Source organism: Pan troglodytes, chromosome 2 (genome assembly GCF_028858775.2).
Source record: "Pan troglodytes isolate AG18354 chromosome 2, NHGRI_mPanTro3-v2.0_pri, whole genome shotgun sequence".
Classification (NCBI taxonomy): Eukaryota; Metazoa; Chordata; class Mammalia; order Primates; family Hominidae; genus Pan; species Pan troglodytes.
The window spans coordinates 102288763-102311278 of NC_086015.1; the positions used below are offsets into that span (position 1 = coordinate 102288763).

The window sequence follows — 22516 nt, forward strand, 5'->3', positions numbered from 1 at the left end:
TGTCCTCTAACATAAAGAAAGATAATGGGCCTTTTTTTCCAAGATGTGAACTTGGAGATTGGGCTTGGTTGAATCACCCACATAATTGAATGAGGTTTGGGGACTTTGTATATGAGGTTTTTTCCTCTATTCATAGAAATATCAGTTTGTTATACCCTGTGTGTGGAATGATGTATGGCAGGGGTTACAACACACACATGTCAGAGTCAGCGGACTGATACCTCTGAGCTAAAAAATTCTTACATCTCACTTGAGAATAAGATGTAGAGGAAGTCAGTAGAAGGAAAGCCCACAGAGTGGGCTCAGCCTACTGAGCATGGGGGAATTCACGTTCAGTAGGTAGCCAGGGAAATAAGGGCAAATTAATACTAAGTACATCTCATGGTCCCTGAGGTTAACGTTACACAAAGCTAATATGTAATGTCAGTTTTGTGCTGTGAAGAATTCACCATGGCTTATAAAATGGCCTACATTTTTTGAGTAAGGCAAATGCCAAATTTTATCTAAAGTAATTCTTTAGAAAAATCATTTCAGCAAATTAGGAAAAGGATGAAGTAAGCAACCATAAAAGATAAACACTTTAAAATGTGATGAGTGGCACTTTATAGGAGCACAGAAAAATTCCTAGATAACATAGCATGACAAAATTAACCACAGAATAGAATATCGGGAGTTTCCAGATATCACTTTTATCTTGGGCTTCTGATTAAGTATATGTACTAAGATTTTTAAGAAATTAAATTAAAAGTGGCTTTTGATCATGGTTCCTTCTGATTTTAAGAAGATAAAAAGCAGCAGTTCTCCAATATGAATTTTGACATAAATTTTCTTCATCTAGTTACCCTAATTTTAGTTTTTCTGGATGCATTATTAAATGTGTTTTGAAGGGCAATGTAAAGAAAACACAAAAGGACCGAATGAGCTATGATCTCACTCTGGGGGAGGGAAGGATTGGAAGGGAATATAAATCCCAGAGGTTCTTTCCCAGGAGTCATCATGGAAATATTAAACACACACACACACACACACACACACAGAGAGAGAGAGAGAGAGAGAGAGAGGTTGGTTTCACTGCACTTTCAACAAGTCCGTCATTCTCTGTTTCCTTGAGTATGTGTTCATTATCTCACTTTTCTTTATAAGAGAACTAAAAGGAACAAAGTTAATGTAATTTCCAAATAAGATCTGCAAATGGTTAACAAAACAAAAATTTTAAAAATACATATTAAAACTGCTCTGTTTATGAAAAGAATCTTTTCTTAACAGGAAAGAAAACTATAATACATAGTTTAGCTGAAGGAAAATTCCATAGGAACAAAATTATTAGCGTTTTTTAACCTTGGAATGAGAGTTTGTCATTATCTTTCAAAGTATGAAAACAAAGTTTTCTATTTCCCAGTAAAATTTTTTTTTGTGGCACAAAAATATTATTCGTCATTATAGCAAAGATTTATTGTCTTGTCTCTAGCCTTTGTTACTCCATCTTCTCATAACAGCACCTTCATTTTCCTTAAGATATAATCTTTCACAGTTTATGTGGTATGGCTGGGGTGGACTCTCCTTCCCCCTTGTCTGTGTGACCCGAGCTTGACCAATCAACACATCCAGTTCACTGGTCACAGTGATTGGTTCAGGGATTATCATGTGACCCAATTTAGGCCAATGAGAATTCTTCTGAAACTTAGTTGTACATGTGGGTAATAAGTTTTTCACTGCCATTTTTAGCTGTAGGATGATGAAGGAGGCCTGCAGGTACTGGGAACCACCACGCAGGCAGAACCAGGCTGAAAATAGGGGTAGCAAAGAAGGAAGTGCTGTTAAGGGGAACAAAAAGACTGAGTGCTAAGGGCCATATTTAATTTCTTTCACAGAACCGTTTTTTTTTTTTTTAAGGATTAGGTTGATTTTTTTTTTTTTTGAGATGGAGTCTCGCTCTGTCGCCCAGGCTGGAGTGCCGTGGCTAGATCTCAGCTCACTGCAAGCTCTGCCTCCTGGGTTCACACCATTCTCCTGCCTCAGCCTCCCGAGTAGCTGGGACTACAGGCGCCCGCCACCATGCCCGGCTAATTTTTTGTATTTTTAGTAGAGATGGGGTTTCACCTTGTTAGCCAGGATGGTCTCGATCTCCTGACCTCATGATCCTCCCGCCTCGGCCTTCGAAAGTGCTGGGATTGCAGGCATGAGCCACTGCGCCCGGCCACGCTTGGCTAATTTTTTTGTATTTTTAGTAGAGACGGGGTTTCACCGTGTTAGCCAGGATGGTCTCGATCTTCTGACCTCGTGACCCGCCTGTCTTGGCCTCCCAAAGTTCTGGGATTACAGGCGTGAGCCACCGCGCCCAGCCTAGGTTGACTTTTTTACAAAATAATTAGCAGATGGCAAATATGGGCTACATGTAATGTCAATATTGATTGTAAAGCAATAAGTAGTCAATTCATACTGAAGTTTTAAACTTTTTTGCCTTAACCTATGTGGATTTTTACAATTTAATTAACTAAAACATTTTAATACTTATTATGGACTAGTCACCATTTTAAACACTTTAGCAAAAGCAGCCCACTTAATCCTCAAAATAATCCCTTGGTATAGAAATTACTGACATCTTTATTTTATCATGGAGAAAGATGAGGCTCAGAGAGGTTATGTAACTTGCCCAAGATCTGGTCAAGAACTGGTTAATCAATAAGAACAGAAATGTATTTCTCACAGTTTTAGAAGCAGGGAAGTCCAAGATCAAGGTGCTGGCATTTGATGAGAGCCTTCTTGCTGTGTCCTCACATGATGAAAGGCAGAAGGCTAATAGAAGGATGAACTCCCCAAGTCAGAGCGTTTTATAAGGGCACCTAATCCCATTCACAAGGAAGGAGCCCTCATGGCCTAATCTTAAAGCACCTGTTTAAGGTTTAGGCTCCACCTTCTAATATTGTCACATTGGCAACACCTGAATTTTGGAGGCAACACATTTAAACCATAGCATCTACCTCTGGAGGTTATTCTGAGGATTTCAAATGGCAGTACCTAAATGGCATGTAGCAAAGTGTACTAATTTAACTATTATTATGGATAAATCTTATCCTTTTTGTTATATCTTATGCATTTTTTTTATTTCTATTCCCCTTCTCAATACGTGTGACTATTCTGCTGTCATTAAACCAGTGCTTTTATTATTTTCTCAAAAGTCCATTCTTTTAATTAAGTTCAGCTTTTTAATCATCTCTTATCCTAATTTGTTCTCCCAGTTGTTACAGGCTTTTCTTTTGGAATAACAAATAAAAGGATGGGATACAGAAAAAAATGAAGTCCTTGACCCACCTTTTTCTCTCTGTCTTTAGAGAACTAACCTTTAGGTACCCAGTCATTTCCTGTTCCCATAGAAGTTGAGAGATATTGGTGTCATGTTTGTTCAGCACTTTAAACCATCTTCTTTGGAGAGGGACTGAACTACTAACTATTTGTTAGTGAGTTGCCTCTGATCTCATAATTACAAATAGGAAGCCAGTGTAAATGTTAGCTCAGTTTTCAAGGGCAAAGGCCAAGAATCAATCACATTAAATATAATTTTAAAATTCTGCTAAAAACAAGCAATGAGGAAAGGATTTTCTATTTAACAAACGGTTCTGGGAGAACTGGCTAGCCATATGCAGAAAATTGAAACGGACCCCTTCCTTACACCTTATACAAAAATTAACTCAAGATGGATTAAAGATTTACATATAAAACCCAAAACTATAAAAACCCTAGAAGAAAATCTAGGCAATACCATTAAGGACATAGGCATGGGCAAAGATATCATGATGACATTGCCAAAAGCAATTGCAATCAAAGCAAAAATTGACAAATGGGTTCTAATTAAACTAAAGAGCTTCTCTGCACAGCAAAAGAAACTATCATCAGAGAGAACAGGCAACCTACAGAGTGGGAGAAGATTTTTGCAATCTATCCATCTGACAAAGGTCTAATATCCAGAATCTACAAGGAACTTAAACAAATTTACAAGAAAAAAAAACCAACCCCATTAAAAACTGGGCAAAGGACATGAACAGGCACTTCTCAAAAGAAGACATTCATGCTCCCAACAAACATATGAAGAAAAGTTCAACATCACTATCATTAGAGAAATGCAAATTAAAACCACAATGAGAAACCATCTCACACCAGTCAGAATGGTGATTATTAAAAAGTCAAGAAACCACAGATGCTGGTGAGGCTGTGGAGAAATAGGAACAATTTTACAGCGTTGATGGGAGTGTAAATTCAACCATTGTGGAAGATGGTGTGGTGATTCCTCAAAGATCTAGAACTTGAAATACCATTTGACCCAGCAATCCCATTACTGGGTATATACCTAAGGGAATAGAAATCATTCTATTACAAAGATACATGGACACGTATGTTCACTGCAGGACTATTCACAATAGCAAAGATATGGAATCAACCCAAATGCCCATCAATGATAGACTGGATAAAGAAAATGTGGTACATACACACCACAGAATACTATGCAGCCATAAAAGGGAACGAGATCATGTTCTTTGCAGGGACATGGATGGAGCTGGAATCCATTATCTTTAGCAAACTAATGCAGGAGCAGAAAACCAAACACCATTTAATCTCACTTATAAGTGGTAACTGAACAATGAGAACACATGGACACAGGGAAGGGAATAGCACACACTGGGGCCTGTTGGGAGGGTGGAATCAGGGGAAGGGGTGCATTAGGAAAAATAGCTAATGCATCTTGGGCTTAATATCTAAGTGATGGGTTGATAGGTGCAGCAAACCACCATGGCACACGTTTACCTATGTAGCAAACTTGCACATCCTGCACGTGTACTCCAGAACTTAAAAAAAAAAAATTCTGCTGCTCTGAATGGCTAATACGAAGTATTTAACAATATATAATAATACAATACTGTTGGAAAATCTGTGCAGAGGCAAAGCATTATAGATTGTGGTTGTTTAGTTCCTGTGCATTGTGGGTCACAAGCAGCCAAACTAAGTGCTTCAGAATATTTCCCTAAACTCAGTCCAGGGTTGGACACTTTGCACTCACAGACAAAAAACAAAATGGGCTTTTTCCCTTCCCCACCTCTGAGAAAAAGATCTGATCTACTCCAGAAGGAAGGCTTATGGTAATTATAAGTAGTCAATTGAGTACTGAATTATACCTGTTGTTTTAGTCAGCCTGGGCTGCCATAACAAAATACCATAGACTAGTGGCTTAAACAAGAACAATTTCTCACAGTTCTGGAGGCTGGATGTCCGAGATCAGGGTGCCCAAGTAGTTGGGTTCTGGTGAGGACCACTTCCTAGCATGCAGATAGTTGCTTTCTTTCTGTGTCCTCACATGGCAGAGATAGAGTGAGCTCTTGTCCCTCTCTCTTCTTATAAGGAAAATAATCTCGTCATGTGGGCCTCACCTTCAAGACCTCATCTAAACCTAATTACCTTCCAAAGTCCTCACCTCCAAATATTATCACATTGAGGGGTAGGGGTTCAACATGAGTTTTGGTGGGGGACACAGATATTCAGTTCATAGGACTCACCTTTCTCCTCTTATGATTTTCTTAGAGCAGGAGTGAATATTTATTTAAAAGCTTTAGAGCAGGAATGAAAGGAAGTAAAATACACTTGGAAGAGGACTAAGTGGGTGACTTGAGAAAGTCAAGTGTGTGGTTTGACTTGGGGTTTTATATGTTGGCATTTTTTTTTTTTTTTTTTTGAGACGGAGTCTCGCTCTGTCACCCAGGCTGGAGTGCAGTGGCGCGGTCTAGGCTCACTGCAAGCTCCGCCTCCTGGGTTCACCCCATTCTCCTGCCTCAGCCTCCCAACTAGCTGGGACTACAGGCGCCTGCCACCACACCTGGCTAAATTTTTTTATTTTTTAGTAGAGACGGGGTTTCACAGTGTTAGCCAGAATGGTCTCGATCTCCTGACTCGTGATCCACCCGCCTCGGCCTCCCAAAGCGCTGCGATTACAGGCGTGAGCCACCGCGCCCAGCCAGGGGGTCTTATATCCCTTCTCCCTGATTCTTCTTGTGACTTTCTATGGAAATCAGCTATGGAGATCGATTTGAATATAATTATATTCTACCATAATTGCATATGAACTTAAAAGTTTACTTCCTCTGAACTTTAAATCAAAGTCATTATTAAAATTTCTCAGTTCTAACATTTAATGACCTAACTAGATCTTGGAGTTGGACTGAAGAAAATTGACCTAATATCTTTTTTGTCCTTGAATATTAAATTTAGTATCTTATATTTTCTCATGTAGTGAAGAAATATTAAAAGAAAATACTTTCACTTAAGTGTTTCATCTCATTGCTAACAAGAAATATTATGAAATGAACATCACTCTTTCCTCTGAGGAATTCTCTAGCCATTACTGGAGGCAGGATGTGGTGTTAGATGGACAAACATGACCTCATGATCCCTCTGCTAATGTGAATCTTTGTGAAAAATTAAGCGTATTTTTTAAACAATCGGTTTAAGGTTTAAGTGCATTGAGGTAGATAAAATGGGATCACCACCCTGCCTCAACTTGGCACCAAGTTGTCTTTGAAACCATGAGTCATCCTTCCTCTTACAAAGTGAAAATGCTCTTCAACAACTCATTGCTTAGTGGCTCAGAAATGATTTTGAAAAACTGATGACAATGCCATCACTTATTTTGTGAAGACAACAAACTCCTCTGATTTTTCCAAATTTGAGGGGTCTTTTCTAAGTCTTTGTGGGTTTTTTTAGACCATGATCTGGCATAGGTTTTTTTTTTTTTTTTTTTTTTTTGATTGGGGTGTTGTCTTGGATGTGAGGTTTTAATTGTCATGGACACGACTCTTGGGTCTCCAGATGCCTTAAAATGGAATCATTAGTGAATTAAAATAATGTAGCTCTCCAGAGTATGATTTGCTTCAGCTTGTTAGGTTGTTCAACTCTTTGAGAAATAAGATGAAGCAGGAGCTTAAGATGAAAACTTTCAATCTGCAGTAATGTTTTTACAGACCTATTGTTTCAATAGAAAGAAAACAGAGGTCAGAGAGAGTTGCTTAACTTACTCAAACAAAAATTAAATACACACACACATAGACACACAAACACACACAAATATACACATCCTATTTTGTTAAGGACAATGAGGAGTTTCAAAATGACTTAATTATTCTCTGTGGGTCAATAAATTTATTTATTTTACCTATCTCATCTCTCTTTTTTTTTGGCAATTGACAGATTACTTCATGGAACCATGATATAATTTGGATAGTAACAGATTTTATAGATTAATGAAGTAAGTCTGTGGTAAGATGTGAATTACTTTTTATAAAAACAAGTGATCCATGTACCACCAGAAAAATAGACTAGCAGAAGTCATCTAGCAGTATGTATTATACTCGCCAATGTGATAGCCTAAACAAACACAACCTACCCAGAGTGAAGCAGTGTTACAGCAAGTCAGTATGTCAGGGCTGTGGTGAAGCTGGGGAGAAATGATATGTGGAGATTCAAAAAGCAAGGTAAATTCTACCATTGTCAAAAATTTATCAGTAGGAGCTCAGGGAAAGGAATCATATCCTGTGAAGTACATTTCCAGGTGTAAGACATGGTCCTACATCCCAGACGGGCTAGGCTACTAAGAAGGTAACCAAAGCAAGAACTTAAACAGAGAGTAGAACAGGGGTTGAGTTACCAAACAGGTGTCAACTGGGTTTTACCAACAGGGCAGAAGCTCCATTCCACCAGTCAGTCACTCAGTCAGTCAATCAGCAAACATTTATTGTCTATGTGTAAGCCACCAATATATTAGATTCTAGGGCATAAAATAAAATAAGATATAGTTGCTGTCCTTTAATTGCTCACAGTTTGAGACTGGGATACAAGTTCAAGACCTGTCTAGGAGCGAGAGTCACAGGATGATGAATGCTAGAATAGAGAATCAATGTGATTTACATCTTTTCTGCCAAATGTCAGAATTGGTCTTAGAGATGGGGTATAAGAGATGGAGTCTGCAAATGGGGATCCAGTAATTCTATTTATGGGTAAAGGAAGGTTGTAGAGGTCGGGAAGAGTAAGGGCCTGCCTCTTCTGGAACAGCATATGCAAGAACATAGAGATGGCATTTTCAAGTCTTGGCAGATATTTCCTTGCTCTGAATCCTATCATAGCTTGAAGAGAGCAGGGGAAGGGCTATGAACAGTTGTAGTTCTCTTTTGCTCTCAGCAAACAGGGACTTCACACATTTTAGTTAATCTGAAGATCAAAGAATGTCATGGGAGAAAATATGTTAAAAGCAAAACAATCCTTTTGAAATTGTGGGAAACCATCCGAGGAAAGACAAACATGTTTTTCCTCTATTAGGTCATTTCTCTAGAAAGGAAAATCTTGATGATTTACTTATCTTCTAAGTGATTTTTAAATAATTAGTACCCATGTGTGATTTCTGTCTCTATTTCATTATGATACTTTCTAGACACCTATTGTTCACGTGAATTCTAAGGATGCTACCAAAACAAATTTGTCATCTTACATGCTATGGGATAAAGTTATAAAACAATGTAACCAATATTAGCAGATTTCCTTATTCCAGTCTTCCAAATTTTGAGTTTAGTTCATTGCTAAGGGGTCTATTAGGAAGCATGCAGTCAACTCTGACCTAGAAATCAGGAAATTGGGTTTCAATCCTGTCTTTCCCTTTCTTGCTGTGTGACATTGGCCAAATCTCTTAATGGGAATTGGTTTCCTCAACTCCAAAATGCTTAGTTCATGCAGATGTTATAAATCTTAAATGAAATGATGAGGACATTAATACCAATATTTCAGATTGGAATCTACAACCTCCAAATGCCATCCCACCTTTCCCTCAGCCTCATTCCCACATGATTCCTCTACATATCCTCCCTCTCAGCAAAACAAGATCACATTTGATTGACCCTGGGCACCCTTGTTTAGAACGTTTCCCTTCTATTTTCATTCAGGAACACTTTTGTTATTTCCCACTACCTAGAAAATAATGAATGAGGATACAAAGCGACTTTTCTCACTTGTTTTCTTGATGAGTCTGGTCCAAGGAGAGGAGCTGGTTACCTTTTTTCTAAAGCATTTGACTTTGGCTTTAGCCAAAATTTAACAGTATGTTTCTCTCTCTTTTTTCCTTAGTTTAGGTAGATCAGAAAGAGTGGTTTTAATAGGGTACTTTACAGTTAGCAACTTACTTGAAGAGCTTCTATGTTAAAATTAGTGCTTCTGTCAGAAATAGATAAAACATTTAAAATGTCTAGAAAGATTTCAGTTTATTTCAAATTATTGAGGGACTAATGGGCTATTCTCCATCAAAGTTCCTCAGGGACATACTGCTCTAATTATATGTATTGATTATTCTATTTTTCTGTATGCTTCTTAAGTAGTAATGATTTTTTCCAGAATATGCCTCTCTTATGTTTGTTAATAAATATGTTACTAACAAAGTAAAATTATTTATTGAGAATCACAATTATGTACCAGATATTTAAAATAATATCAGTATGACTAGCCCCATTATAGAATATTAATCAAAGTTCAGAAAGGCTAAGTAAATTATCCAAGTTCAACCATAAATATTATTTTCCTGTTGGGATTCAAGCGCAAGTCTACCTGACTCTAAAATGCAAACTTTTTCTATAATACCTTGAGGCAAACTTCAAATTATAACCTCAAAATGCTTGACTTACCTGTTTTAAATGAGGAGATATTTTTGTCTCCTGGGCTTGACACATACTTGGTGCTCAATAAATATAGAATAAGTGAAGAAATGAGTCATACTTATACCCAGAAAGAGCTGTGTGTATATTTTAGAAAGACACTAGAAGCTCTTGGGAGCATGTGGACAGTTGTGGCTGCTCCTGAGCTGACACTAACTGCTCATGACTCCTCTGTGGGAGAAGTAGGTGGTTTCCTAGAGGAAGAAGTTTGGGTAATGAAGCCACAGAGATTTGCTGATACATTTGCTAGGCATGACTTCTGGTCATTTAGAAAGCTATTTTGTGGCTTCATCAATAAGGTATTCCCCAGCTGTGTTACTCCTTCGCATTGTTATCTCTTTCCCTGGAATTGAAGGCTTCCTGGTCTGAGGCAAGGACAATTATTCCCTCACTGCCAACCCTGATCTCTGGCTGCAGTAATGAGCAGAGGAAGTAAGTAATACCGGGGAATCAATTTTTGTATGGCATGGGATATAACTAATCCTTTGATTCTGAAATGTCATTGGTGTGTAAGATTATCTGAGCATTCTCAGTAATAATGGGTACTACTGTTTGCAGAAATTAACAGATGGAAGCTGAAGTTCTCATTGCCTGGGAGTTATATTTTCTTTCATGAATAGTTTATTATTTTCTGATTATAAAATAATATATAGGTGTTAAAGAGTATAATAAAGAGAAAAATTGAAAGAAGAGAAAAATATCATTTACAATTTCACCACATTAAATAAGACCACTATTGCTAACATTTTGGTAGATTTTTCTACTACCGCTGGCATTTTTTGGTAGTTGATATTATATTATACATATAAGTTTTACTTCTTTTTTTGTCTGTTCACTTAGTATTCTGTGAATACTTTTCTAAGTGATTAAAAATGTAAAAACTCTTCTAAATAATTTTTTACTTGATGTTATAGTTACCCTCAATATTACTGTAAAGGCTCTTAAATATAAATGCATAATGATTATATACAATGTTCTTTTCTATAAATTAGCCATATCTGTCCAAGTCACATACCTTGTTGTTCATAGAACTAAGACTAGAAACAATTTGCTCTTATTAAACTAAAGGAATAAACAAAGTAAATTTTCTTGGTTTAGTTTTTTCACATTCTTGCTGAAGGCTAATATTAAAAATAAAATTGGGATTTTGATTAAAATTTAAATTATGTACTCTTAAAGAAGTGCTTCACTTAGTATATTCAGTCATTTTTTTCAAGGTTCCCACACGATCATTCTGTTTTTAATGAGCTGAATGCAAGGAAAGAACAATGCCAGTAGTATTCTCTACTGGGATTTATTTTGCCTGTTAAAGAATACATCACCTTTGTGTCTGTATCAGATGGAATAGAAGCAGATTTTTACTGACAAATGATATAATATTATGGCATCTGCTATAGGTTTGTAGAACTGGGTTATGTTGTGGTTTTAATTATAACAATTTGATCTATAGTTTGAGTATGAACACTGAGATCTCCCCTTCCAAACTTTTCTTGTCATTTTTTACAGATGAAGAAATAAGAATGTGGAAGCATAATCATTTGTCCGAGGTCACAGAGGGAGATGATTACACAGCTGGAATGTAAGCCTCAGTACTTTACTGAATCCTTGGCTTTGTCCATGGGCCCAGCTACAGGCATAAAGCTTTTCTCTTCCCCAGCAGTGACTTCGAGTACCAGCTTTCAAATTTATTTGACATTGAATCTAAGCTTTGTGACCAGTATGTAGCAGGAGAAGAAGGGGAGGAATTACTTATCCTTTGGCATACATTAGCATGCAAATAAATCTTTTCTCTGCATTGTAGAAGGGTCTGAAATTATCACATATACAATGTATCTTTTATCAATGGCCTTGCATACAAATTTTACTTTGAAGAATCCAGATTTAGAGGTCTTCTCCAAACATTTGCATTGTTTCTTTTTCTTAGGATCAGAACTTCTACCTATTGTCATTTTAAGAAAAAAGATCATGAATTAATTAATTTATTCATTATTTACACCCTTATATTCTCTCCTAAATGTTTTAATGTGGCTTATATTGTATACATGTACACAATAAATCTTTATATTTAAATAAGTTATAATCACAGAATGAGAATATTATTACAACCACTCATACTCATTCAAATAGCTTGATTATATCATTGAGCTTTTCTTTTAGTTCTGGGTTTTTTGCTGCCTAGTTTAAATCAGAATGGCGTCTGATTTAATTAATGGAAACTGAGTTTATTTGATTGATGGAAACAAGATGATTTCAAGTGTGATGCGCTTTTTCTGTACTAACCTTTGAGATACATTTATTACAACTGGCCACTTCATAATGGGCCATAAGCATTGTTTAAAGACAATGGCTACTATTGTTTGAAAGCTAAGGAAAGATCCAATGCTACCAGATGTATATTGGCTGAGAAATGATCAGCTGAAACTACAGGCTGAAATGCTGTATAAGGTAGGCAATAAAATTAGAGAATGTTTGCCGAACCCACTAAACAGCAAAGAGGACCCAGCTTAGAAGTAATGTAAATTTTAAAGCTCTTTACCAGTGGCAAGCTAATTTGAAATATTAGAAGTTATTATTTGTTTTATGTTTCTCTCTCTAGCAGTATAATTTTTAACCAGCTTGTAAGAGCTCTTTTGTTAGTGATGATATCAACCCTTCTTCTCTAAATTAGTTGTTTGCTTATTTACAATTTCTGAATTTTTCTCAAACATGACAATGATTCTGATGCAGTGGTTCTCAATCAGGGGTAGTTTTGTACTCCAAGGGACATTTTGGCAATGTCTGGAGACATTTTTGGTTGTCAGAACTAAGAGGACTGTGCTCTGGGCATTTAGTGGTTAGAGGACAAGAGTGCTGCTAAACATCCTATAACGGACAGGGTGTCACCCACAACAAAGAAGTATCCAACTCCAAATGTCAATAATGCTGCAGCCGAAAAACCCTGGTCTAAGGAATCATCATCCTGGTGTATTTTTTTTTTCCAGTAGTTCAGAAGAATGTGAAAAATCCTCCCAGAATTTTTCAAGATATTCCAAGTACCTATTTATTTTATAATCCTTGAAGACTTACTAAGTACCCATAAACTGGTTGAGGAAAGCCAGTTTCAAAATAAATATGAAATCATATTTATTTTTCTCTGATTAATCAAGGTCATCATGTTTTTAGTTGCCCTGCAAAGAAAACTGGTCAAAATGTAAGACTGGCCCTCACATTAAATCATCCAAACTAGTAACACTCCTCTAAAAGGCTTCCCTCTTGGAACATTCTTGACTTTCACATAATCAGTAGGCAACCTCCTTAGTCAAGGAGTCCTCTCTAACTGGCAAACCTATCATTTGGAAGAATGATCTTTTCTTTCTCCTTGCTGACTTTAGTTTCAGAAACTAATTACAAGTCCTTGTTCCTCCGTGACCTAGACCTGTGACTTAAGGCAAATTACAATACCTTTTTTTATGCCTAATTTTATTTAAAGATTTGAAAACTGTATTGCAATATAACTGACATAAACTAAATTGCACAAAGTATAAAATTTAATATGTTTGGATATATGTATACACTTAAAAAACTTCACCACAATGAAGATAACAAACATATTCATTACCTACAATGAAGATAAAGAACATATTCATCACCTGCAAAAGCTTCATTTGCCCCTTTGTAATACCTTCCACTTGTCCCTCCCTGCCTCTTCTCCTTGTTCTCAAGCAACCACTCATTTGCTTTCTGTCACTATAGATTAGTTTGCATTTTAAAAGAATTTTATAAACTGGAAGAGTCACACAAAATGTCTTAGGGAATTTTTTTCACTCAGTATAATTATTTCAAGATGTATTCCTGTTGTTGAGTGTATCAATAGTTCAGTTATTTTGATACTCAGTAGAATTCTGTTGTATGGATAAACCCCAATTTATTTATCCATTCACCTAGTGGTAGACATTAGGATATAATACTTTTTCTTTCATCAAGTTTTTCACTATCTCTTGATGTTTACTTTTGTAAATGACTATTTTTCTGAGTGCACTGAGTGATAACCAAGCAAAACTCTTTGAAAATCTCAAACAAAACTCTTTGAAAATCTACCCACCAAAAATATTGCTGAAATATAAAGTTTTTGTGAAATTTGACACCTCACTTTGGACCTCAAAGATATTGGATAAACATGAAAATGACAACTTCTAGTATCACAAAAACAATAAAAATAGAAGAAATAATTATACTACTAACTGCCTAAATCATCAGCCATTTTTCTTACATTTTTTTAAAGCAATTGGTCTTCTCAGATTCTCAGTTGGAGGGAATGAGATTTCTTCCCACTTGGGAAGTGGGAAGCAGTAGGTAAGATAAAAATCACTCAGGAAATGTGAAAAGACTTGGCTTAAGTTGGGTAACTGTGCAGCTGAAAATTAGAATAATAAACTGCCTTTTTAACCTGGATGAAATTTTTTTTACGTTTCGTATTTCATCATTCTAGAACTCTTTTGGAGGGCTTCCATCCCTCCAATTAGTTGCTAGTAAAATACAAAAACTCTGCTTCTTGCTTTGATTTGGAAGATATTCATTAACAATTACTCACCAGGAAAAAGGAACACTCTTTTGATCTTAGTAGTTCACCTTTCTTAAGCTGATTTAAGAGCTCCTCATCATGGTGCCCATGAGTGCTACATCAAATAATACATGTCAAAGCCCTAAAATATTAAGCAATTTCTGATTAATAAGGAGTTTTTGAACAGAAGGAAATCTGTAACACTGTGAGATATAAACAGGACGAGGAAAGAATACACAATAAGCAACTTATCTCGTTAATTTTCCACACATTCCTAGACATTTGTGAGTGGATAACCTGGGCTTTTATTGTCCAACTGTCACTTTCACTGCATCAATTTAAAAATACAGCTGAAGAGCATGTTTTATTTAGAGTTTGTTTTTAAAACTAGCCAGTTAAATTGATCAGTTGTTAGATCTGACTTGATTACATCTAAGATATTCTCACAGGAAACTGGTTATGATAAGAACTTAAGTTCTATCATCTGCTTATGGTAACTTAGCACAAGAAGCATTTTTTTAAAGGCCCCTTTCTTATCTTTTATTATTCGAAAATGAAAAACATATTTTTCTAGTATTACTGAGAAACACCAAGGGACCCACCCAACTCCCAGGCTACTCACTGTTCCTTCTCTTAATTGCTTTTGCATCATGTCCAAGTCTGAGCATTTGCACTGAACACATGCTTGATAAACTCTGCTGGCTGAAGATGCTTGTCTGCTTTGCATTCCTCAGCCTGTGAAGGATTTTTTTCTGCTTTACATACCTAAAGGGGCAAAGGTCAAATCCCCTCAGCTGCAGATGAGGTCATATTGCTGATCGCCTGCAGCTGATCACAGTAAAAACAAGTTCTCCCATGTGATCCATCCTCCCTATTTAGGAGCAGTGATGTCATCTCTAGTGAGACAGGATGAGACATGCAACTTGTTTTAAATTGAACTACATAAATTTTTCTTCTGACTTCACTGCAATCTTTTATTTACATTTTAGCAAAAGGATTAGTTTGGTCATGGTTTCAAACGAAAAAACACCCATAAATGAAATAGAGGGAGATTATATTTTATAAGTAGTCATTCATATTGAGTCACATGAAATCGCCATTTTTCTATGTAAAATGATTGGATATTGGCAATTTCATGGTTCATCCTAATACTTCCAAAGCACCTACCTCCTAGAATATTAAACAAGTTCTAGAATCAGGCAGACCTTAGTTTGAATTCCAACTCTGCCATTTACTAGCTGGGTGATCTTAAAACTTTAGGGTAACTTTCAGAACCTCACTTTACTAAATTAAAAAAAATGAATAACATAATATGTACCTCACAGAGTTATAGCTAACACCTGTAAAGTCCTTAGGAAATCATTTGCCTACAGGAGGCACTCAATCCATGGTGTTAGTAACAATAGAATTAATACTGGTAGTGTAGTAACATAGGTCCCTTAGCCAAAGCCCTAGGGTCAGATGTGTTTCAGAGCTCATAACTTTTCTGATTTTAGAAAAATCAGAAAAGTTATGAGTGGTGCTTATACTACTGTATACTACTGTATACTTATTATATAGTAGTATAATATTATAGTATTATAATTATAGTATTATAATATTATACAGTACTATAATATTATAGTATTATATAGTAGTAGATATATTAGATACTGTGAGGATATTATGAGTAGTGCTTATACTACTGTACTGTAGTGCTTATACTCAGGACTAGCTACATAATTTACAGGGCTCTGTGGTGGGGGTGGGGAAAGCAAGGCGTCTTGTTAAAAAATTATTAAGGATTTCATGATGCCACAGCAGAGCTTTTAGCCAAGTGCAGGGTCATTGTTAAGTGTAGGGCCCTGTGTGACTGCCCTGTTGTTTACATACTGTCTCAATATATACCCACAGTGTTATAGATCTTTTAGAATCTGTCTAGTACATTTTCCAGTTTTCACCAGGAATCTGCCTCCCCACCCCCCACAAAAAGTGAATAAAAAGAAAGGAAAAAGAAAACAAATAAATAAAATATATGTATACCCACAGCAAGGTCTGAGGACAGTATTCAAACACATTAACGCTTCTCTAGGAAAATGTTTGAATATTGACACTAAGTGGAGTACATGACATGAAAAAATGCTCACCATCACTGGCCATCAGAGAAATGCAAATCAAAACCACAATGAGATACCATCTCACACCAGTTAGAATGGCAATCATTAAAAAGTCAGGAAACAACAGGTGCTGAAGAGGATGTGGAGAAATAGGAACACTTTTACACTGTTGGTGGGACTGTAAACTAGTTCAACCATTGTGGAAGTCAGTGTGGCGATTCCTCAGGGATCTAGAACTAGAAATACCATCTGACCCAGCCATCCCATTACTGGGTATATACCCAAAGGACTACAAATCATGCTGCTATAAAGACACATGCACACGTATGTTTATTGTGGCACTATTCACAATAGCAAAGACTTGGAACCAACCCAAATGTCCAACAACGATAGACTAGATTAAGAAAATGTGGCACATATACACCATGGAATACTATGCAGCCATAAAAAATGATGAGTTTATGTCCTTTGTAGGGACATGGATGAAATTGGAAATCATCATTCTCAGTAAACTATCGCAAGAACAAAATACCAAACACCACATATTCTCACTCATAGGTGGGAATTGAACAATGAGAACACATGGACACAGGAAGGGGAACATCACACTCTGGGGACTGTTGTGGGGTGGGGGGAGGGGGGAGGGATAGCATTAGGAGATATACCTAATGCTAAATGACGAGTTAATGGGTGCAGCACACCAGCATGGCACATGTATACATATGTAACTAACCTGCACATTGTGCACATGTACCCTAAAACTTAAAGTATAATAATAATAAAATAAAAAAGAAAGAACAATTAAAAAAAAAAGACTGTAAATATCTTCCTGTCAGTTCAGGTCAGATTTACCACCAAATGCGTTTACCACAAACTTAGGAAAACCTTGCAGTTTTCAGAACATTTTGGATCTGGAATTTCAGATAAGGGATTGTAGTGGGGTTTACATTGTGTTTTCCAGGCTAGCCACACATTGGGGGTTTATGTAAAAGACCTGAAGGTCAATCTGAGAATGTTGAAGCCAAGGGCAATTGGGTTCCAATCCTGTTTTGACACATAGTAGTTGTGAGACTTTAGGCAAGACACTTTGGAGGCAGGGTTATAATGTGGTTCCCTAGGAGCCTTGGCTGAAGGGATGGGAGGGAAATCACAGCCTTCATTTACTGGTGGATGGATGGGCAGCAAGCTTCTAATGACAACAATAAACATAACCAAACAATGCCCACCACCCCAAAAAAGCAAACCCAACAATTTGACTTCCTCTTCTACTTTATTTAGAGTTCTGCCTTCACTTGCCATCTTCTGATGCCTCTCATCATGGTGTTAACTGTCATGCTAACATATTTTCTTTACAAATGCGCTCTTAATACAGAATGTGACCAGGGAGTGAAGCTGTGTGATATGGTTTGAATCTATGTCCCTGCCCAAATCTCATGTCGAAATGTAATCCTCAACATTGGAGGTGGGGCCTGGTGGGAGGTGATTGAATCATGGGGGCAGACCCTTCAAAAATGGTTTAGCACCATCTCCTTGGTGTTGTTCTTGTGATAGAGTTCTCAGAGACCTGGTTGTTTAAAAGTGTGTTGCTCCTCCCTCCTGACCCTGCCACTGCTCCCACCTTGCTAGACACCTTGCTGTCCTTTTGCCTTCTGCTGTGATTGGAAGCTTCCTGAGGCTTCGCCAGAAGCAGAAGCCACTATGCTTCGTGTATTGCCTGCAGACCCATGAGCCAATGAAACCTCTTTTCGTAATAAATTACCCAGTCTCAGGTATTTCTTTATAGCAGTGTGAGAATGAACTAATACACTGTGCCTCCTGTCTAAGCATCCATCCCAGCTCTGTCTTTGGCCAAAATTTGAGTCTGTGGAATAATAATGGGTGCCATTTATTGCAACTTACCATTTTGGTGAACAAAGGGCAGTTCCATCCACGTATAGTAGGGGCTTGGAATCAGGCTTCTTATTGGAATCTATGATGTATTTATCAGGAGCTATATATACTTGTATTATCCTACAATGACTCAATGGAATGATTCCTGAGGCAAGCAGTCTTAATGAAACCAAGTTGATTTTTCTCACAATGCAGAAAGAAATCAGATTAATTTAACCTGTATAATATTTATTATTTTATTAATTATGTAATCTTCTTAGGATGTAAAATAAGTGGACAGAATTTTTAAAAGTTTAAGAGGATGGGATTTTAATGGAAAACCGCAAAACACTTGAACAGAAAGAGATGCACAGACGTACACTAGAAAAAAATACTATACCTTAATATCCTTACAGATTAAGAAATAAAATAGTTGATAGAATTGTCCTAGTGGAGCATGAGACAATGAAATCATTTCAAGCATGCTGGAGTGAGAAAAATAAGGTCAGAACCTGTATTTCATCCATTTGCATCCTAGAAAATGAGGCTGCCTAAGAAAGCAAGCATGACCAACTCCAATTATTTTTTGCAAGCGGCATGTGCAATTGTGCTATCATTCAATAGAAGTTCAAAGTAGGAAAGTACCTTATTATGGTTGAGAATACACCAAGAAATTTCCAGTTGAAACAACTGGATTGTTAAACTGAATGAAAATATTCAGAAATGAGTGTGTTTACCATAAAGTATCTAAATTCTAGATGCAAAACATCTGAACGTAAGTTATCCATGTAATAAGCAGAAGTGAGTATAAATAATACAATCATTGAGACTGAGAAAGAGGTGGGTTATTTGATAAGAACTGCAGATGACTACTTTCCCCAGGAAAGGTATGCCCTTCAGTAACCACCTACTACCATGTCTACCCTTACTTTTCGGAGGGAATAGCAGACTCTTCATAACTACTAGAGCCCTTTCTTATTTTGTGGGAGGTATGGGATGCCATGACTCCCTTGAAAAATCTGCACTTACCTTTTATGGGAGAAGTCTCATGCTTCACAATGTCTAGAGATTTGGAATTTCTAATTTTTTTTCATGTTTCACAGTCTTCTTTCCAATCTCTTAATATGGTATTCATTTTACTCTTTAAAATTCCTCCCTTGATTTTACCTGCTATTTGTACAGTACATGTACAAGTTTAAAAATAAGAATAGCCATGCTTATATCGCATGGACTCTGTGCCAGGCACTGTTCTGAATGCTTCATGTGTATCTATTCATCTAACCTCACAATGTCTCTAAGAGCCACCTTAATGATTACCATCTCCATCTTAAAAATGAGGAAACTGACTTACAGAGAGGTTAAGCACCTTGCATCACTAATGAGTGGCAGAGCCCTGATTTCGATCCAGGGAGTCTGGTTCCAAAATCTTGCTTAACCACTCATGTTACTGTTCTTACCTTAGCAGACTTTCCCTTAGTAGGTTATTTTATTGGTGCCTTTAGTCCTGAATCGTTTTATCCCTTCATGTTTGGAAAGTATTCAATTCTTATAACAAACCAGAAATAAATGCCAAAAGCATCTTTGAAATCTTTTGAACTTCTCCTATTTGAGACATTTTTTAGACCTATCATCATGGACTTAACTTTCCCAACAGACTTGGATTTTAACAACTTCAGCACAGTGTTGCTATAACATTAGATACTGTGAAGGCACAATGGGACTCACCCACTTAGATTTCTGTGATGGGGCTTACTTCACACTCTAGACTCCAGAATCTTAAAACTTTTTTTTTGAGATGGAATTTCACTCTTCTTGCCCAGGCTAGAGTGCAACGGCACAATCTCCAGAATCTTAATTTTAATGGGCAGTGAGGGTCAATCCAGTCAAATAATTTATTTAACAAATACCTGGAAGGGTTCTTAATCTTAGAACTTTAGGAATACAAAAATTTTTTTTGAGAATCATTGCACTCACATTCTGTATTTAATTACATACAGTTTATTCATATATGACAGTTATCAATTTATTGCCCCTTAGCTCCAAATTTACTCTCCAATATTTGTTCTGTGATAAAGGAAGGAATTCTTGTAAGCATCTCCTTTACAGTGAGGATGATGTTCAACATCCTCAGTAGAGGGCACTAGAAGGACATAGGAGGCAAAAGGGGATCTTCTCCTGCTTCCAGTGATTGTAGGGTCAGTTAGTGGTGTGATGATGAAGACAGGGTTGTGCTGTGTCCCAGCCAAAAGCCCAGAATATTTGGCCCCTACACAACCTTGAAGCTCCTGCCTGACCTGGTGATCAATTTCCTGGTCCTTATTGACAGAGACACTAGGAAACACTGCACTCTAGGTCTCTTGTCCTCAGGGTATTTGTTCTTCTCATTACTCCTATGTCTCTAACCACTTTCTGAAGCTCACTTATACTCTCACCATGCCTGGAAGGTTGACTCTGCTTGCCAGCGTGCTGGCCACTGGCTGTCTAAAGCGTGAGCCCCAGAGGGTTGTTTCCTGCTTGCTCAGTGACTGCAGAAGATCTGGTCCAGGCAAAGAGGAAACCTCTCTGCTGTCCACTGGGCTGCAATCTTACTTTTTCCAACCCAGACTTGGGGAGAAGTCACATGTTCCAAATTTGGCCTTTCTTTAGTGCTCTCCTCATCCTACGGTAGCATATTTAGCCTCAAAAATATTTTATAGTTACACTTTGACCATAGTTTAATAACTTTGTATATTAAACTTCCCCTGCTTAAATCACTATATGATTTCTGACTCCTGATTGGACCTGAACATCTATATGATAAATATATACAATAAAACAGAGAAGATATTCAATAGATTCTGGTGTCAGACCATTTCTTTTTTACTAGGAGTTTCCAACCCCATAGCTCTTTCTTGATATTCTTCATTTGTTTGTTTCATTCATAGTAGACTTAATTTTTTTGTAGTTAGGTTTACAGAAAAATGAACAGAAAAATGAGCAGAAAATACAGATAATTTCAATAGGACCCTTGCCCTCTCCCTTCAGTTTCCTCTGTTATTAACATCTTTCATTAGTGTGACATATCTGTTAGAATTGATAAGCCAATATTAATGCATTACTGTGAAATAAAGTCTATAGTTTACACCCAGTTGTACATTCTGTGTTTTTTCAAATGTATCTGTCACTGCTGTATCATACAGAATAGTTTCACTGCCCTAAAAATTTTGTCCCTCCTTCTGACCTCCTGAACCCCTGACCACCACTGATCTTTGTATTATCTTCAGTTTTGCCTTTCCCAGAATGTCATATGGTTATATTGATACGGAATATAGCCTTTTCAGATTGACATCTTTTACTTAGCAATATATGTTTAAGGTTCTTCCGTGCATTTTCATGTCTTCACACCTCATTTCTTTTTATTGCTAAATAATTCATCATATCTGGATGTACCACAGTTTATTTTTTTTACTTCCAACTTTTATTTTAGGTTCAGGGGTACATGTGCAGGTTTGTTATATAGGTAAATTGCATGTTGTGGGGGTTTGGTATACAGATTATTTCATCACTCATGTAATGAACATAGTACCTGAGTAGTTTTTTGATCGTCTCCCTCCTCCTACCCTCCATCCTCAAGTAGAACCTAGTATCTATTTTTCCCTTCTTTGTGTCCATCTGTACTCAATGTTTAGCTCCGACTTATAAGACAGAACATGTGATATTTGGTTTTCTGTTCCTGCATTAATTTGCTTAGGATAATGGCTTCCACCTCCATCCATGCTTCCACAAAGGACATGATTTCATTCTTTTTTATGGCTGCATAGTATTCCATGTGCACCGCAGTTTCTTTATCCATTCACCTATTGAAGGACAGCTTGGTTGTTTCCAAGTTTGGGAAATTATGAATAAAACTGCTATAAATATTTATGTGCTTTTTTTGCATAGACAAAATTTTTAAACTTCTTTTGGATAAATACCAAGGAGCATTATTACTGGATCTTGTGGTAAGAATGTTCAGGTTTTAAAGAAATTGCCGAAGTGTCTTACACAGTGACCTGTACCATTTTGCCTGCCTGCCTGCCTTCCTTGCTCCAATTTTCTTTCTTTCTTCTCTGAAGACAACTGTATAATGTGGCACTGCACAATCTCTCTCTAACCAAAGGGTGCTACCCCAGTGTTCTGCTGAAGATGCTCTACCTTCTTTTCTTGTGACGTATAGTGACCTCTGCTTGCTGTGACCCTAGAAGGGGATTTAAAGTTGGTTTGGAAGGAGGATGCTTAGGCCTGCTGTATCACAGGAA

At 37.0% G+C, this 22516-nt stretch overlaps 1 long non-coding RNA gene and 1 other non-coding gene across 2 annotated transcripts in view; both read left to right on the forward strand.

The window, feature by feature from the left end:
- LOC104005660 (uncharacterized) overlaps positions 1-22516 on the forward strand; it is a 101008-nt gene that overhangs the window by 73361 nt on the left and 5131 nt on the right. Inside the window, exon 4 of the long non-coding RNA XR_010155663.1 lies at positions 11241-11313. This is a non-coding gene — a long non-coding RNA (uncharacterized LOC104005660). The remainder of the gene's footprint in view (positions 1-11240; positions 11314-22516) is intronic.
- LOC112208807 (U7 small nuclear RNA) lies at positions 16165-16227 on the forward strand. The gene has a single exon (XR_002943362.1). It is a non-coding gene; the product is annotated as a U7 small nuclear RNA (small nuclear RNA).